This window comes from Mus musculus, chromosome 18 (genome assembly GCF_000001635.26).
Source record: "Mus musculus strain C57BL/6J chromosome 18, GRCm38.p6 C57BL/6J".
NCBI classification, from domain to species: Eukaryota; Metazoa; Chordata; class Mammalia; order Rodentia; family Muridae; genus Mus; species Mus musculus.
The window spans coordinates 59749240-59766159 of NC_000084.6; positions in this window are offsets into that span (position 1 = coordinate 59749240).

A 16920-nucleotide genomic window follows, 5' to 3' on the forward strand; every position below is an offset into this window, starting at 1 on the left:
ATAAAACCAAACTCATTATCCAAAATAATTAGTATGATAAAGGTGTGTATATGAGAGACAGACAGACAGACACTCAGAGACAGAGACAAAGACACAGAGAGAGATGCAGGAAGAAGCAAAGAGAAACAGAGACAGAGAGACAGAAAGAGATCAGAAGACCCTGATGTTTAAGACTAGCCTTTCATTGACAATATCTACTCTATGGTGGTTACTCTTTTTTTCAGTTATTGGTCTCACATGATGGATTCAATTTCTCTGCTAAATGATAATTAAATCTTTATTACTCCTTTGAATCTATTGCTTTAATTAGCTTTTCCTGGTGTCTAGGTGAGATACTAGGAAACAAGTGGAGCTATGACCTTTCTAAGAACTCCCAAGTCTGATTGCAAAGGCTACAAGGAAAGAAGAGTGGTACACTGCATAGCTTTCCTCTCTACTCTCTCCACTGAGATGACTCAGTCTGTTAAAACCAACAGCAATCCAAAAGCAAATAGACTTCCTAAGTACCCAGAGCCTCATCAGACCTCTCTGCTTGTCTCAGACCCACACTGTGAGCAGTTAGATGGTTAGTCGGTAATAGGTTGGTTGGTTGGATGATTTCTTTGTTTGGTGTTTTGTTTGGGGGTTGTCTTTTCTTTCCCTTTGTTCTCTAAAAAGATACTCTGAATTTTCAATGATTGTCAGTCATTCCACTCAAACAGATTCATTTTCAATTCCTCCTACACCTGTGGACTCATCAGTCATCACACAGGTCCTTAGCTCACCCAAATTATGGGCCTGCCTTTTCTAAATGCTAGTCTCCTCAACAAATACAAAGTACACATGCATTTTAAGCCATAAAAGTTGCAGCTAAAGAAAAAGAAAAATCTTTTCAAAGTATCCTCTCTGAATGTTCTCTCCTGAATGCTGGTCATGGACTGAGATTCATTTGTCTCCTAAACTTCAGAGCCTAAATAATGAAGCTACAAATTGTATGTCTTCAGCTTGAATTACTGCCCAAACTTAATTTTTCCTCTTCATTTTCAAATTCTAGAATCCTCATCTAAAATGTAATTCTCCAGTTAATTCAACTAATTAGGCAATGGCACAGAAAGCTGTGGGACAAAAATCCATTAGAGGTGAAACTACATTTCTATTTTGAGTCTCCCCAAATAAACCAAACCGCCATTAATTTCCTTTTCATTTTCCCCATGTTCAGCTTGAACTAATTTAATGTCGGTTGGCCAGGTTTTCATTTACCTTTTTGCTCTACAGTCTTTATTTTTTATTTATTTATTTATTTTTTATTTTATGGCCACACACACTGTGCAGAGGTGGGTGACTAACCAATGAAAAATGTATTTGGAATAAGGATTTCCAAGTTACATTTTGTGCATCTCAGGCACTGAGGACACCCTGATAAAAATACAGATAACCAAATCTTTACTCAAATTTTACTTCTATATTCATACACTTGGAGGTAATGAACGTGTGGATTACACACAAGAGATAGAAAGGAAATAAATTTCAATATGTAGTAAAGAGAGAACAAAAATCATTGTGACAGGCTAATTAGTGGGAGGACTAAGATTAGACATAGAAGAAGGAATTCTCTACTCATCAGATTGATTTGATTAGAAAATTCCAGACAGAAACAGTAACAAATCCTAAGCTTAAAACAATATTGGTATGTTTATAAATGGAGGAGGAAAAGGAGGAAGAAAAGCAAAGAGAAGGAGAAGGAGAAAAGAGGAAGAAAAGGAGAAGTAGAGTAGAAATACTATTTTCTTTGACTAGTGTACACAATATCCAGGGTTCGGTTCCCTGTGGGGGCAGGGACAAATGGAAGTGGTGACACTAGAGGCCAGATAATTTTGGTACTTATGAGTTATATTAAAATTTTGCCCTTAGGCTTAAGAAACCTCGACAATATTCTCCTGATTTCTCTAGAAATTTTATAGCCTTCATTTCACATATTATGGCTACTCTATCTATGTCTTCTAATGATATATGTGTGTATCTACCTACTCTGGTAGTAGCCGTGCTTTTTATATATCGCTGAAAAAAACATGTATATTGCAACATTAAGATCACTTTATTTGCAAATTTTCCATATATCATAGAGAAGAGAAATTGAGCTTCATTTTATCCATTCAGAGAAAATTATGTTTTTAATTTTTTGTATTTTTTTATTCTGAGGGTGTGGGTATGCTTATCAAGACTGGTATATGTAAATGTGCAAGAAAAAATGAAGGTGAGAGGGAAACCTTTGATATTATTCCTCAGTAGCCATCTGCCTTGTAGTTTGAGATGGGGGTTTTCACTTTTATTTGGAACTGGATGGCTAGGTTACTTGGCTAATGTGTCTCAGGGATGTTCCTTCCTCTGTCTCCCCAGAGCTGTAATTATAAGCAGGCAACACCAGGTCTGCCCTTTTCATGTGGGTTTTTGGAGATCAAATTCACATCTTCATGCTTGCACAACAAGCAGTTTACAGATTTTTATAAATGGGCAGTAATTTCTAGGGAAATATTAATAGAAAACTCACTGACTGATGGAGCAGCTTCAGGGTATGCTAAGGATAAGGTGTTCTTCCACTCCACCACGATGGGGCAGTGACTTGCATCAAACAACAACATGTCTCATGGTTTCACTGGGTGGTAGTTCCCGGACTTGGACTTTACTGGATTTCAATGAAATGAGCTATAGAGCAGTTTGCTGGCAGGGACTTCTGTAGAAGTGCTTATACTACACCAAATGCTGTGGCTTACACTATGCCTGTAGTCTGAGCTCCTTTTCCACAGTAACTGATAGATATTACTTTCAGAGTATCTAGCCTAAGCCCCCAAACCAAGGAGATGAATGAGATCTGATGCTCATTTGAGGGTACAATAAATGTAAGTCACACACACACTTCCCATGTTAATGTGATGAAAGGAGCTTTCTCTCTTAAATAAAGGTGGATAGGAGCATAAGTAGTGTTTCCTTTTGTCATCGCTGGGACCAAACAACTTGCAGGAAACAACTCAAGAGAGAGAGTGTTCAATTTTGCTCACAGTGTTAAAGGGTACAATCCAATCATGGTCAGAAATAGTAAAAGACATCCTTACTCAGCATGATGGTCTGAACCCTCAAGCTGTGAATCCAGAGAAGCCCTTCTGTCCCTAAGACACTTCTTCCTTGTCTTGTATTTGGTCAAAGCCATGGGAAGAGTAACAAGTATGCATAGCTGCTAGGACAAGTGTCCCTTCAGGACTTCCTGAGGGAATGGCTTCACTTTGTGGACAGAGTCCCTGTCCTTAGGGCCCAGATGAGAAAAGTTCCACCTGAACAGAGGAAATTGTAGACCTGAGAGCAAGAGGGAAGGTAGTCTGTGGGGAGAAAAGAAATTGAAGTTATCCTACAAGAAAGCAGCCACAAAGGGTGAGAAGGACGCAGCTGGTGTGAGGAAGCTTTCTAGTGTGAGGAAGCATGTCTATGCACGCTGGGGTGAGCCAGCAGGTGCCCACATCAGAGACCCATGCTGGCTAGATGCTGGTCTACTATCATCCCTGTTGGTGGGATAGAATACTCTTATCAAAAACAACTTCAGGAAGGAAATGGTTTACTTCAGCTTATGAGTCAGTCTGTCTTTGAACAGAAGTCAAAACAGGAATACAAGCAGGGGCTTATAACAAAAACCAGGGGAGATCTTTGCCATTCTGACTGGTATGAGGTGGAATCTCAGGGTTGTTTTGATTTGCATTTCCCTGATGATTAAGGATGTTGAACATTTTTTTCAGGTGCTTCTCAGACATTCGGTATTCCTCAGGTGAGAATTCCTTGTTTAGCTCTGTACCCCATTTTAAAAATAGGTTTACTTGATTTTCTAGAGTCCAGCTTCTTGAGTTCTTTGTATATATTGGATATTAGTCCCCTATCAGACTTAGGATTGGTAAAGATCCTTTCCCAATCTGTTGGTGGCCTTTTTGTCTTATTGACGGTGTCTTTTGCCTTGCAGAAGCTTTGCAATTTTATAAGGTTCCATTTGTCGATTCTCAAACTTACAGCACAAAATTCAGGTGACAGCAGATGCTGGAGAGGATGTGGAAAAAGAGAACACTCTTCCATTGCTGGTGGGATTGCAAGCTGGTCCAAACACTCTGAAAATCAGTTTGGCGGGACCTCAGAAAATTGGGCATAGTACTACCGGAAGATCCAGCAATATCTATCCTGGGCATATACCCAGAAGATGTTCCAACTTGTAATAAGGACACATACTCCACTATGTTCATAGTAGCCTTATTTATAATAGCCAGAAGCTGGAAAGAACCCAGATGTCCTTCAACAGAAGAATGGATACAGAAAATGTGATACATTTACACAATGGAGTCCTACACAGCTATTAAAAACAATGCATTTATGAAATTTAATTACAAATAGATGTATCTGGAAGATATCATCTTGAGTGAGGCAACCTAATCACAAAAGAACACACATGATATGCACTCACTGATAAGTGGATATTAGCCCAGAAGCTTAGAATACTCAAGATACAATTTGTAAAACAGATGAAACTCAAGAAGAAGGAGGACCAAAGTGTGTATACTTTGTTCCTTCTTAGAATGGGGAACAAAATAGCCATGGAAGGAGTTACAGAGACAAATTTCAGAGCAGAGCATGAAGGAATGACCATCCCCAGACTGCCCCAGTTGGGGATCCCCCCCCCATAAACAATCACCAAACCCAGATGCCAATAAGAGCCTGCTGACAGGAGCCTGATATAGCTGTCTCCTGAGAGGCTCTGCTAGTGCCTGGCAAATACAGAAGTGGATGCTCACAGTCATCATTGCATGGAGCACAAGGTGCCCAATGAAGGAGCCAGAGAAATACTCTGAAGGTATGAAGGGGACTGAAGCCCCATAGAAGGAACATCAATATGAAATAACCAGTACCCTCAGAGCTCCTTGGAACTATACCACCAATCAAAGAAAACACTTGGTGGAACTTGTGGCTCTAGCTATATATGTAGCAGAGGATGGCCTAGTCAGTCATCAATGGGAGGAGAGGCCCTTGGTCCTGTGAAGGTTCTATGCCCCAATATAGGGGAATGGCAGGACTAGGAATGGGAGTGGGTGGGTTGGGGAGCATGGAGAGGGGGGAGGGGATAGGGGATTTTTGGAGGGGAAACTAGGAAAGGGGATAACATTTGAAATGTAAATAAAGAAAATATCTGATAAAAAAAAAGAGAGAAAAGAAAAAGAAACCAAGGGAGAATTTTTCACAGGCATATACTTACCCAGCTTTCTTTCTTTCTTTTTTTTTTAATTAGGTATTTTCCTTGTTTACATTTTCAATGCTATCCCATAGGTCCCCTATACCCACCCCCCCCAATCCCCTACCCACCCACTGCCCCTTTTTGGCCCTGGTGTTCCCCTGTACTGGGGCATATAAAGTTTGCAAGTCCATTGGGCCTCTCTTTGCAGTGATGACCGACTAGGCCATCTTTTGATACATATGCAGCTAAAGACAAGAGCTCCCGCGTACTGGTTAGTTCATATTGTTGTTCCACCTATAGGGTTGCAGTTCCCTTTAGCTCCTTGGGTAATTTCTCTAGCTCCTCCATAAGGGGCCATGTGACCCATCCAATAGCTGACTGTGATCATCCACTTCTGTGTTTGCTAGGCCCCGGCATAGTCTCACAAGAAAGAGCTATATCTGGGTCCTTTCAGCAAAATCTTGCTAGTGTATGCAATGGTGTCAGCATTTGGAAGCTGATTATGGGATGGATTGCTGCATATGGCAATAACTAGATGGTCCATCCTTTCGTCACAGCTCCAAATTTTGTCTCTGTAACTCCTTCTATGGGTGTTTTGTTCCCATTTCTAAGAAAGGGTAGAGTGTCCACACTTTGGTCTTCGTTCTTCTTGAATTTCATGCGTTTGGCAAGTTGTATCTTATATCTTGGGTATCCTAAGTTTCTGGGCTAATATCCACTTATCAGTGAGTACATATTGTGCGAGTTCCTTTGTGATTGCTTACCCAGCTTTCTTATAGAGCCCATAAGTACCTTACCCAGCTTTCTTATAGAGCCCATAAGTACCTTCTCAGAGAATAATGTTATCCACAGTGATCTTGTTCTGCTATACCAACTGTCAAGAAAGTTCTGTATGAACACACCCACAGTCAATCTTGATTTAGTTTCTCTTTGTAGATTACTCCAGGCTGTGTCAAATTGACAGTTAGCACTAACTAGGCCAGGTGTCTTCAGTGCCAGGCACTAAGATATCCATATTACAGATAGGCTGCCACCAAATTCTTCAAGACATTTTGTTTCCTCAAAGACCTGAAGTTCATGTCATACAGTTCTTCAAGTTGTTTGGTTAGAGTTACAACAGGATATTTTATATCATTTGTGGCTATTGTGAAGGGTGTTTCCCTAATTCCTGTCTCAGCCTGTTTATTGTATATAGGGTACTAGTGATTTTGTTTGTTTGTTTGTTTGTTTGTTTGCTTTCTTGTTTTTGTTTTTTACTTATTCTTCTATCCAGTGACTTTGCTGAAGAGGTTGCTCAGCTGTAGAAAGTCCCTGGTAGAATTTTAGGTATCGCTTATGTGTACTGTCATGTCATCTGAGAATAGAGGCACTTTGACTTCTTAATTAACAGTTTATATCCCCCTTGTTCTCCATTAGTTGTCATATTGCTCTAGTTAGGACTTCAAGTACTACATTGAACAGATAGGGAGAGAGCGGGCAGTCTTGTCTTCTTCCTGATTTTAGTGGGACTGCCTTGTGTTTTTCTCCATTTAATTTGATGTTGGATATCTGTTTCCTTTACCTGTCTTTACTATGTTTACATATATCCCTTGTATCCATGATCTCTCTAAGACTTTTATCTTGAAGGGGTGTTAGGTTTTTCTCAAAGACTTTTTCAGCATCTAATGAGATGATTGTATGTTTTTTTTCTTTCACTTTGTTTATGTGGTGGATTATAGTGACAGATTTTCATATGTTAAATCATCCTTACATCTCTGAAAGGAAGCCTACTTGATCATGGTAGATGATCTTTTTGATGTGTTCTTGAATTTGGTTTGTGAGTATTTTACTGGGTATTTTTGTATCAATGTTCCTGAGGCATATTGATCTAAAATTTTCTTAGTTGAGCCTGTGTGGTTTCAATATCAGGGTGTCTATGGCCTCAGAAAGTGAATTTGGCAATGTTCCCTCTGTTTCTACTTTGTGGAAAACTTCTTTGAATGTCTGGTAGAAGTCTGTGCCAGAAACATCTGCATCTACCCTGAGTTTTGTTTTGTTTCCATTCTTATCTCCTTGTACAAAGATTGAGTCCAAGTGGATCAAGGACCTCCACATAAAACCAGAGACACTGAAACTAACAGAAAAGAAAGTGAGGAAGAACCTTGAGCACAAGGGCCCAGGGAAGAATTTCCTGAACAGAACACCAATAGCTTATGCTCTGAGAACAAGAATTGACAAATGGGACCTTATAAAATTGCAAAGCTTCTGTAAGGCAATGAACACTGTCAGTAGGACAAAACGGCAACCAACAGATTGGGAAAAGATCTTTACCAACCCTAAATCTGATAAAGGACTAATATCCAATATATACAAAGAACTCAAGAAGTTAGACGCCAGAGAACCAAATAACCCTATTAAAAAATGGGGCTCAGAACTAAACAAAGAATTCTCAACTGAGGAATACCGAATGGCTGAGGAGCACCTGAAAAAAAAATGTTCAACATCCTTAATCATCAGGGAAATACAAATGAAAACAACACTGGGATTCTACCTCATACCAGTCAGAATGGCTAAGATAAAATTTCAGGTGACAGCAGATGCTGGTGAGGATGTGGAGAAAGAAAAACACTCCTCCATTGCTGGTGGGATTGCAAGATGGTACAACCACTCTGGAAATCAGTTTTGCAATTCCTCAGAAAATTGGACATAGTTCTACCAGAAGATCCAGCAATAGCACTGCTGGGCATATACCCAGAAGATGCTCCAAAATGTTATAAGTCCACATGCTTCACTATGTTCATAGCAGCCTTATTTATAATAGCCAGAAGCTGGAAAGAACCCAGATGTCCTTCAACAAAGCAATGGATACAGGAAATGTGATACATTCACACAATGGAGTACTACTCAGCTATTAAAAATGAATTCATGAAGTTCTTAGGAAAATGGATGGAACTAGAAAATATCATCCTGATTTTGTTTCTTCTATGAAATAACAAGCTTCACAGAAACTTTTGTCAGTAATGGTTTTGTTCGTGACTTCCAGAATCTGCCTTTCTCTTAGCATGCAAACTTTTTCTAAAAGGGATTTCATGCAGGTTGTTACATGTCTATAAATTTCTTTTATTTGCAGTTCAGTGAAACTATGGCCAATTATGAAATTCTAAGCTCAAATTTATTTTTATCTTTAACATTCCATATGTATATATGGAATCTTATCTGTGTGTGTGTGTGTGTGTGTGTGTGTGTGTGTATGATGTAGGATGGAAAAATATCTACTTTGAAACCTGTAGATAATAGGCCATAAAATTGTGTGTATATGAAACTTGTGCCAAATGAGTAGGTTTTATCTGTTCTTGCTGTAAAAGAACACTTGTGCTAGGTGGTGGGCATCTGAATTTGCTTTTTTTAAATGCATCCTATAGAATTGCAGAATCGCATTACTTACTCATTACATAACTTGCTTATCACATACTTACATATCACAAAATTTTTGCAAAAAATAAAATGTTGCCTTTTTCTACTTTATTTCCATAAAAATCTGGCACATACACAGAATCATAAACACAAATCTGTTAACCAAGGAGTAGAACATGGCTACAAGTCACCCAACTCCTCCCATCATAGATTGTCTCCCAGACACCACCTCTTTACTTCCTAAAATTTTCTTCATTTTTCTGAGTCTGATCTCACAGAGAAAATTTGTGATATGTGTATAGAGAGTCACTATGTATACTCACCCTACTGTGTGTGCTTTTTCTCAATCTCATTTGTAAGGTTTTACGTACAATGCAATATGAATATCAAAATATGCATATCAAATACATATTTACAAAATTGCATAATACACATTATGAGATGGTATCTCACCCAAGCTAATCCTTATATGTCCTCCTCACAACAGTATCCTTTGTGGTGTGAATACACAAAATCTGCCACTTTAGCAAATTTTGAGGCTACAATAGATTTTTGACTATGTAAGGCATGTATGTATGCATCAGGCCAGCAGAAGTCATTCATTCAGGTGCATTTGCATATTTAAGCTGATGTCTCTACATTTTCTCCAGTCCTGATCTTCTGGCAGCTACATATGCATTTTCTGTGTCTATGAACTTCACTTTAATTCTTAGACTCTGTGCAAGCCAGATCATGGAGTTTTTCTGTACCGGGTTTGTTGTATTAGCATGGTGTCCATTAGGTCAGTATATACTGTCACAAGTGGCATCATGGCCTCCTTTTCTAGGCAGAATAATTCTCATGCATATGCATGCACATTCATATATAAAATCGTAAAATTTTCATTATTCATGAACCTGTGACAGAGCTCAAGAATGTTCTTCTATTTTGGCTGTTGTATGTAAGGCTTCAATGAACTGGGAACTGTAGATATACATATATCTAATTTCATTTCTTTTTTTCCTGGTTGTTGGTAATGTTCTAACTACTCTTTTCATATTTATTTTCCATTCCTAAGTCTCCTTTGCAAAATATCTATTCAAGTATTTTGCATGTTTACAAACCACCATTTCTTTTACATTATATTATTTGCTTAATTTTTTTGAATATTAACTTGTCTGGTAAGTGGCTTCTCCTTGGCCATAGACTACCCTTTTATTTTGTCATTTGCTCTTTTATACAGAAGCTTCTCTCACTTTTATACAGCAGTCTCACTTGGTTGCTTTGGTCTTTGTTGCCTATACTTTGCTTTATATATTGTTTGAGAGTTTCATACTTGCATATGTGTTTTCACCAAATCTACCCCCAATCCTTCCCTCCCAATTCTTTCCTTATTGCCCCTATAAATTTTCCTTGCCAAGTCCATGTGGTCTCTTAAGAAAAAGAGCCCCACAGAATCTATTTAGTGCTTCCTATATATACACTAATATAATATTATCTACTGGAGCATAGGCATCCTCTCAGGGGCCACATCCCTGAAGAAAACCTATCCTCCCTCCCCCAGCATCATTATTCGTTACTACTTTATCACAGAAGAGCGGTACTCCATGAGCCCTTCCTCATCACACTGGTAGGATTTTGATTGGCTTGATAATATGCAGCTCTTGCAATCCTAGCCTAGTTCACATTGCCAAAGGCACTATTATGTCTAGCAATTTGTGTAAGAGCTTCTACTCCAGTCATTCTATCTCCTCTTTCATAGTGACTCCTGAGTCTTAGAGATGAGGGTGATACAGATATCCATTTAAGGCTGAACATTCCAAAATCTCTTATTCTCTGCATATTGACCAGTTGTGTGTTTCTGTGTCAATCGCTATCTACTGCAAAAGGAAGCTTCTCTAATGAAGTTTGAGAGCTGTGCTAACTTATGGGTCATTCAATAAGAATAATACTATTTCTATTAGCAAAATGATAGTATTAAGTTCTCACCTAGGGACTTATAGCCACACTGATTATGATTCTTTGTCCCAGGTAACAGAATTAGAAAGTGATTGGTTATTCCCAAAATTTGCATCCCACTATTGTGCGAGGGGGCATATCTTCCTGAGCCGGTAGTTATGTTAGTACACAGGGTTCCCAGCTGAGTACCACTGATGATTATGCTCTGGTAGCATACATGGCACATTCGAGCACTATGAAGCCCAGGCAGAAGGGATGCCACCTTCTGGTTCCTATCCATGTTTACATGTCCAGTGACTGGAGTCTGTGGTGTCTTCAGATGTAGTGTTGCAGAATAGCCAACAGCAATGCTTATGGGATTCCACTCAGCACCAACTGAAAAGAGGTAAACTATATCTGGCAGTAGGCATTTTATTGGATAGTCTATATTAACATATTTTTAAAATCTGTCACCCATGAGCTCTTTCCTGTTTTTGTTCTAAGAATTTTATGCTTTCTGATTATATTTAAATCTTCATCTGTTTCTCAGTCTATTTATGTATGTAAGGCTAAGAAAAAGGCCAAATCCATTTCTTTGTATAATAATATCCACTTTTTTTTCAGCAGCATTTATTAAAGCAATGACCTTCTTTTGGAGAAAAATGCCTGCTCTGTATTCTCGGTGTTCTTATGAAAATGAGTTGCCTTATATGCTAGGGATTATTTCGAACCTCTCTCTTCTACCCCACTGTATATTATGTGTCTCTTTTTATTTCCACTGTGTGTCCATGTTTGAGTTAAATGAATTTAGGGAACCACTTATCTCCAGTGGTTTCACCTCCTTTACTTTGGACTGTCTAGTCTTTATCAGTCTGCAGTGCCTCCAATAGCTAATTCCAGATTTTATTTGCTTTTAATAAGTGTTCTACTTCAAAATACTCTAAGATATCATCAACCATAGCTACATTCATTTTAATTATCCTTTAAGTATTGAAAATATTAGATTAATTAATTCGCATGCCAATGTGTCCTTGAACTTATCTGCATGTCACATTCTTATATAAAATAGTCTCATGTTTGCCAACCAATAACTAACTACTTCTACTATCCTCCTGATGTAACCAAAGAAACATTTTTAACCCTTTAATGGCCAATGAAGGCCTTCTAAAAGTCTACTCTGTTTGTTCATTACATATTTAAAGATGAAAAGATTTAGGTTAATAATATTGCTAAATTATTATGAAGAACCAGAATCTATGCCATAGTCAGCATGAGAATTTTTAAATTTTCCAATGGGACATGATGACCTCATATCCACTAATAAAATTAAAAGCCACACACCACATTCTAAATCCTCTCTCAAATACACTACTTAGTGTTCTCTGCTAAGCAGTTTTCCCTGAATATCACTTGCTGTCATTCTTGTACTGATGTCAAAAGGGGGGAAGTTAAAATGAGAAATTAGGAAAGCTGAAAACCAGAAAATTCTTGTATCTTGATAGGAAATTCAAAAGAGAAGTAAAAGAAGAAAGTAATAATACTTATTCATTTACCTTCCAATCAGTTTAATTTAAAAAATAATGTTCGGGAGACTATGACCTAAACTATTCTATTAACAATATTTTCTATTTTCTTATAAATGAATCGAAGATGCTAAACAAATGTTCTTTTATTATATATCATTCTCTTGGGAAATAAAGCAATGGAAATTCACCCCACAATATGTGCATCATATTCTGATTTGTGTAGAAACATATATTACTGTTCCTTATAGTGTATCTTTCATATGCTGCCATTATTCATACATACAGGCTTCCTTGTGATTGTGCTACACACCACAGCTGCTGCTGATGTCTTGTGCCTCCTCTTTCATGCTAGAGATCTATTTACAAGTGATCCAGCATTTAAAATTTCACTTTCCAAATTCCTTTATAAATACAAGTTCCCAAGGAAATGAGTGTAGATGTCCACTAGAGACTTTTCTTCAAAGGTGACTCACTGAGCCTGATATCATCCCTTTATCTCCCTTCTTCATACATCACAGAAGAAACAAGTGGCACCAGGCATCCTGAAATTATTGAAGAGAAGACATGAACAAGTAGTAGACAAGTTGAGGAACTACACTATAATAACGTGTTCTAAAACTGTCAGCAGAAGTAGCATAAAATATGATTCCTATAACTATACTTCACATATTAATTATACATTACTCTTGCTGCCTGTTTGCATAAACATCTCACAAATTAAAACTTAGGTTTTAAACTACAAAAACAGAAACTGTAAGTTATTATTCTGAAGCTCAGTGGCAATATGGAGTGCTAAAAACAATGGTGTTTGTAATATACAAGCACAATAAGGTTTGCTCTTTTCCAGGGAATGCATATATACATGCACATCTGGGGGGTTTTAAAATTTGTTTGACTTATCTATATTTCTGGAGATGATTACTTTGCAAGCATAACCCATGACCTACATACAAACCAAAGCACAGGGATAACCATCAATCTTTAGACAGCACTGTCGGAAATATGGTCACTGCTTCGTTTTTAGCTACATGGTATCGCTGTTTCTCAAACTAGTATTTCATGGTGCATCATAACCCAGGTAATGCAAAGAAAATGGACCCTTAAATATTTAAACATGTATAGCAGTCTATATTCATAAGTATTTTATATTTGCTTTCAACTTTTACCGTCTTGTTTTTTCAAAACAATAGAATATCTTTATTATTTTCCCGAGAATTTCAAACTGCAAAAATCATCATATCACTCATAACTATTTGAATAGTGATATTTCATTACTATATATCCTCTAATAGATTATTAAAATTAATTTGGAAAACATGGACAAAGTAGTTTATAGTTGGTAAAACTTTATAATGAAAAACTTTTATTATTCAATTTATTTATATATTCATTTTAAAACCCAGTATCAGCATTTCCTTTCATCCCAGTATCCTCTCATTTAAGTCATCCCCCATTTCCCTCAAAAGGGAAAGCTCCCCTCTGGGTGTCAACCATCCTTTCACTCCATCACCCCCCCCCCCCAATCTGCACATCAAGTTGCTGCAGGATTAGGCACATTTTCTTCCACAGAGGTCAGAGAAGGCTGTCTATTTAGCAGTGCAGGATGCACAGGCAGGAAAGTAGGCCACAGGCTCAGGGACAGCCCCTCCTCCAGTTGTTGGGGGACTTGCATGAAGACCAAGCTACTTATCTGCTACACATGTACCAGTAGCCTAGATCCAGTCTGTGCTCACTCATTGGTTGGTGATTCAGTCTCTGGGAGCCAACAAGAATCCAGGTTAGTTGACTCTGTTGGTCTTCCTGTGGAGTTCCTGTCCTCTTTGGGTCCCTCAATCCTTCTTCCAACTCTTCTGTAAGACTTCTGAACTCCATCTAATGTTTACGTGTGAGTCTCTGCATCTCTTTCCATTGGCTGTTGGGTGGAGCCTTTCAGAGGACTGCTTTGCTAGATTTCTGCCCGCAAGCATAACAGAGTATTATTAATAGTGTCAGGGATTGGTTCTTGCCCATGAAATGGGAATCAATTTGGGGCATTCATTGGCTGGCCATTCACTCAGATTCTGCTTTATCTTTGTCCCTGAACATCTTGTATTAAGGAAATATTTTGGGTTGAAGGCTTTGTGGGTCAGTTGTTGTACTTCTACTTCTACTGGGAGTCCTACAGGAAGTGGCCGAATCAGGGTCCATATCCCCCACTGCTAAGAATATCAGCTAGAGTCACCCCCTTAGACCCTCTGGGGCTTCTCCCCATCCCAGGTCTCTGGCATGACCTATAGATTGCCTGGGCCAATCTCACTTCTCTCTCCCTTGCTCTCCCTAAATATGATTCCCACCATCTCCTCCTTATCTACTTTTCCACCCAATTCCCTCATTCCATTGACCTTCAATATCTATTTGTTTCCCCTTCTGAGAAAGATTCAGCCATCTTCCCTTGTATTCTCTTTGTTATTTGGCATCTATAAGTCTGCTGATTATAGTGTGGTTATCCTGTATTTTATGGCAAATATCCACTTATAAGTGAGTACACACCATACATGTCCTTTTGGGTCTAGATTACCTCACTCAGGATGATGCTTTTTGGTTCCGTCTATTTGCCTGCAAAGGTCATGATGTCTTTGTCTTTAATAGCTGAGTAGTAGTCCACTGTGTAGATATACCATGTTTTCTGTATCCATTCTTTATTTGACTGGCATCTAGTTTGTTTCCAATTTCTGACTATTACAAATAAAGCTGCTATGATCTTAGTTGAGAAAGTGTCCTTGTGGGATGGTGGAAAATCTTTTGGGTATATGCTCAGGAGTGGTATAGCTGAGTCTTGAGGTAAAACTATCCCTCGTCTTCTGAGAAACCACCAAATTGATTTCGGGGGGGGGGGGTTGTGCGAGTTTGCACTCTCACCAGAAGTGGAGATGTGTTCCCCTTGTTCCACAACTTTCCAGCATGTGCTGTCCTTTGAGTTTTTGATCTTAGCCTTTCTGTTGATTGTAAGGTGGAATCTCAGAGTCCTTTTGATTTGCATTTCCCTGATGACTACGAATGTTGAACATTTCTTTAGGTGCTTCTCGGCCATTCAAGAATTCTCTGTTGAGAATTGTCTGTTTAGCTCTGTACCCCACCTATAATTGGGTTATTTGGATTGTCGTTGTCTAACTTCTTGAGTGCTTTATATATTTTGGATATTAGCCCTCTGTCAGACGTAGGATTAGTGAAAATCTTTCCCCAATAATTAGACTGCCATTTTGTCGTGATGATGGCATCCTTTGACTTACAGAAGTTTTTCAGTTTCACGAGGTACTATGGACTAATTCTTGATCATAGTGCCTGAATCATTGGTGTTCCGAACAGGAAATTGTGTCCTGCACTGACAAGTTCAAGGCTATGCCCCACTTTCTGTTCTATTAATAACTGAGTAGTAGTCCACTGTGTAGATATACCAAATTTTCTGTATCCAATCTTTATTTGACTGGCATCTAGTTTGATTCCAGTTTCCAGCTATTACAAATAAAGCTGCTATGAACTTAGTTCAGAAAGTGTCCTTGTGGGATGTTGGACAATCTTTTGGGTGTATGCTCAGGAGTGGTATAGCTGAGTCTTGAAGTAAAACTATCCCAGTCTTCTGAGAAATTAAGTATGCCTGATTTTATTTTGAGGTCTTTCATGCATTGGAACTTGAGTTTTGTGCAGAGTGATAAATATGGATCTATTTGCATTCTTCTGCATGTAGGAATCCAGTTATACCAGCACCATTTGTTGAAGATATTCTCCCTTTCCCATGGTATGGTTGTGGATTCTTTGTCCAAAATCAAGTTTCTGTAGGTATGTGAGTTTATTTCTGGGTCTTTAATTCAATTGCATTTATCCACCTCTCTGTGTTTTTACCATTTACCATACAGTTTTGATTACTATTGCTCTGTAGTACAGCTTGAAGTCAGAGATAGTGATATTTCCAGAAGTTCTTTTATTGTTCAGGCCCATTTTAGCAATTCTGGGGTGTTTGTTTTTCCATATGAAGTTAAACATTGTTCTTTCAAGATCTGTAAAGAATTTGTGCTGGAATTTTGATGGGAATTGCATTGAATCTATAAGTTGCTTTAGGAAAGATGGCCATTTTTACTGTTAATCCTACCGATCCATGAGCAAGGGAGATCTCTCATCCTGATATCTTCCTCAATTTCTTTCTTCAGAGACTTGAAGTTCTTGTCATACATATCTTTCACTTGCTTGGTTAGAATTAAACCAAGGTATTTTGTGTCATGTGTGGCTGCTGTGAAGGGTACTGCTTCCCTAACTTCTTTCTCAACCTGTTTATCACTTGTGTAGAGGAGGGCTACTGATTTCTTTGAGTTAATTTAGTATCCAGCCATTTAGCTAAAGGTGTTTATCAGCTACAGGTGTTCTCTGGTAGAATTTTATGCATGCTATCATATCACCTGCAAATAGCAATACTTTGACTTCTTCCTTTTCAATTTGTATCCCCTGATCTTCTTTAGTTGTCTTACTGCTCTAGCTAAAACATCAAGTACTGTGTTGCAGAGAAGTTGGTTAGCGAACAGTCATCTTATTACGTATTTTAGTGGAAATATATAAGTTTATTTCCATTTAATTTGATGTTGGCTATTGGTTTGCTGTATATTGACTTTATTGTGTTTCAGTATGCCCCTTGTATCCCTGCTCTCTCTAATACTTTTATCATGAAGGGGTGTTGGATTTTGTCAAATGCTTTTTCAGCATCTAGTGAGATGATTGGGTGTGTGTTTTTTTTTTCTTTCAGTTTGTTTATATGGTGGATTACATTGATGGATTTTCATACATTGAACAACTCCTGGATCCCTGGGATGAAACCTATTT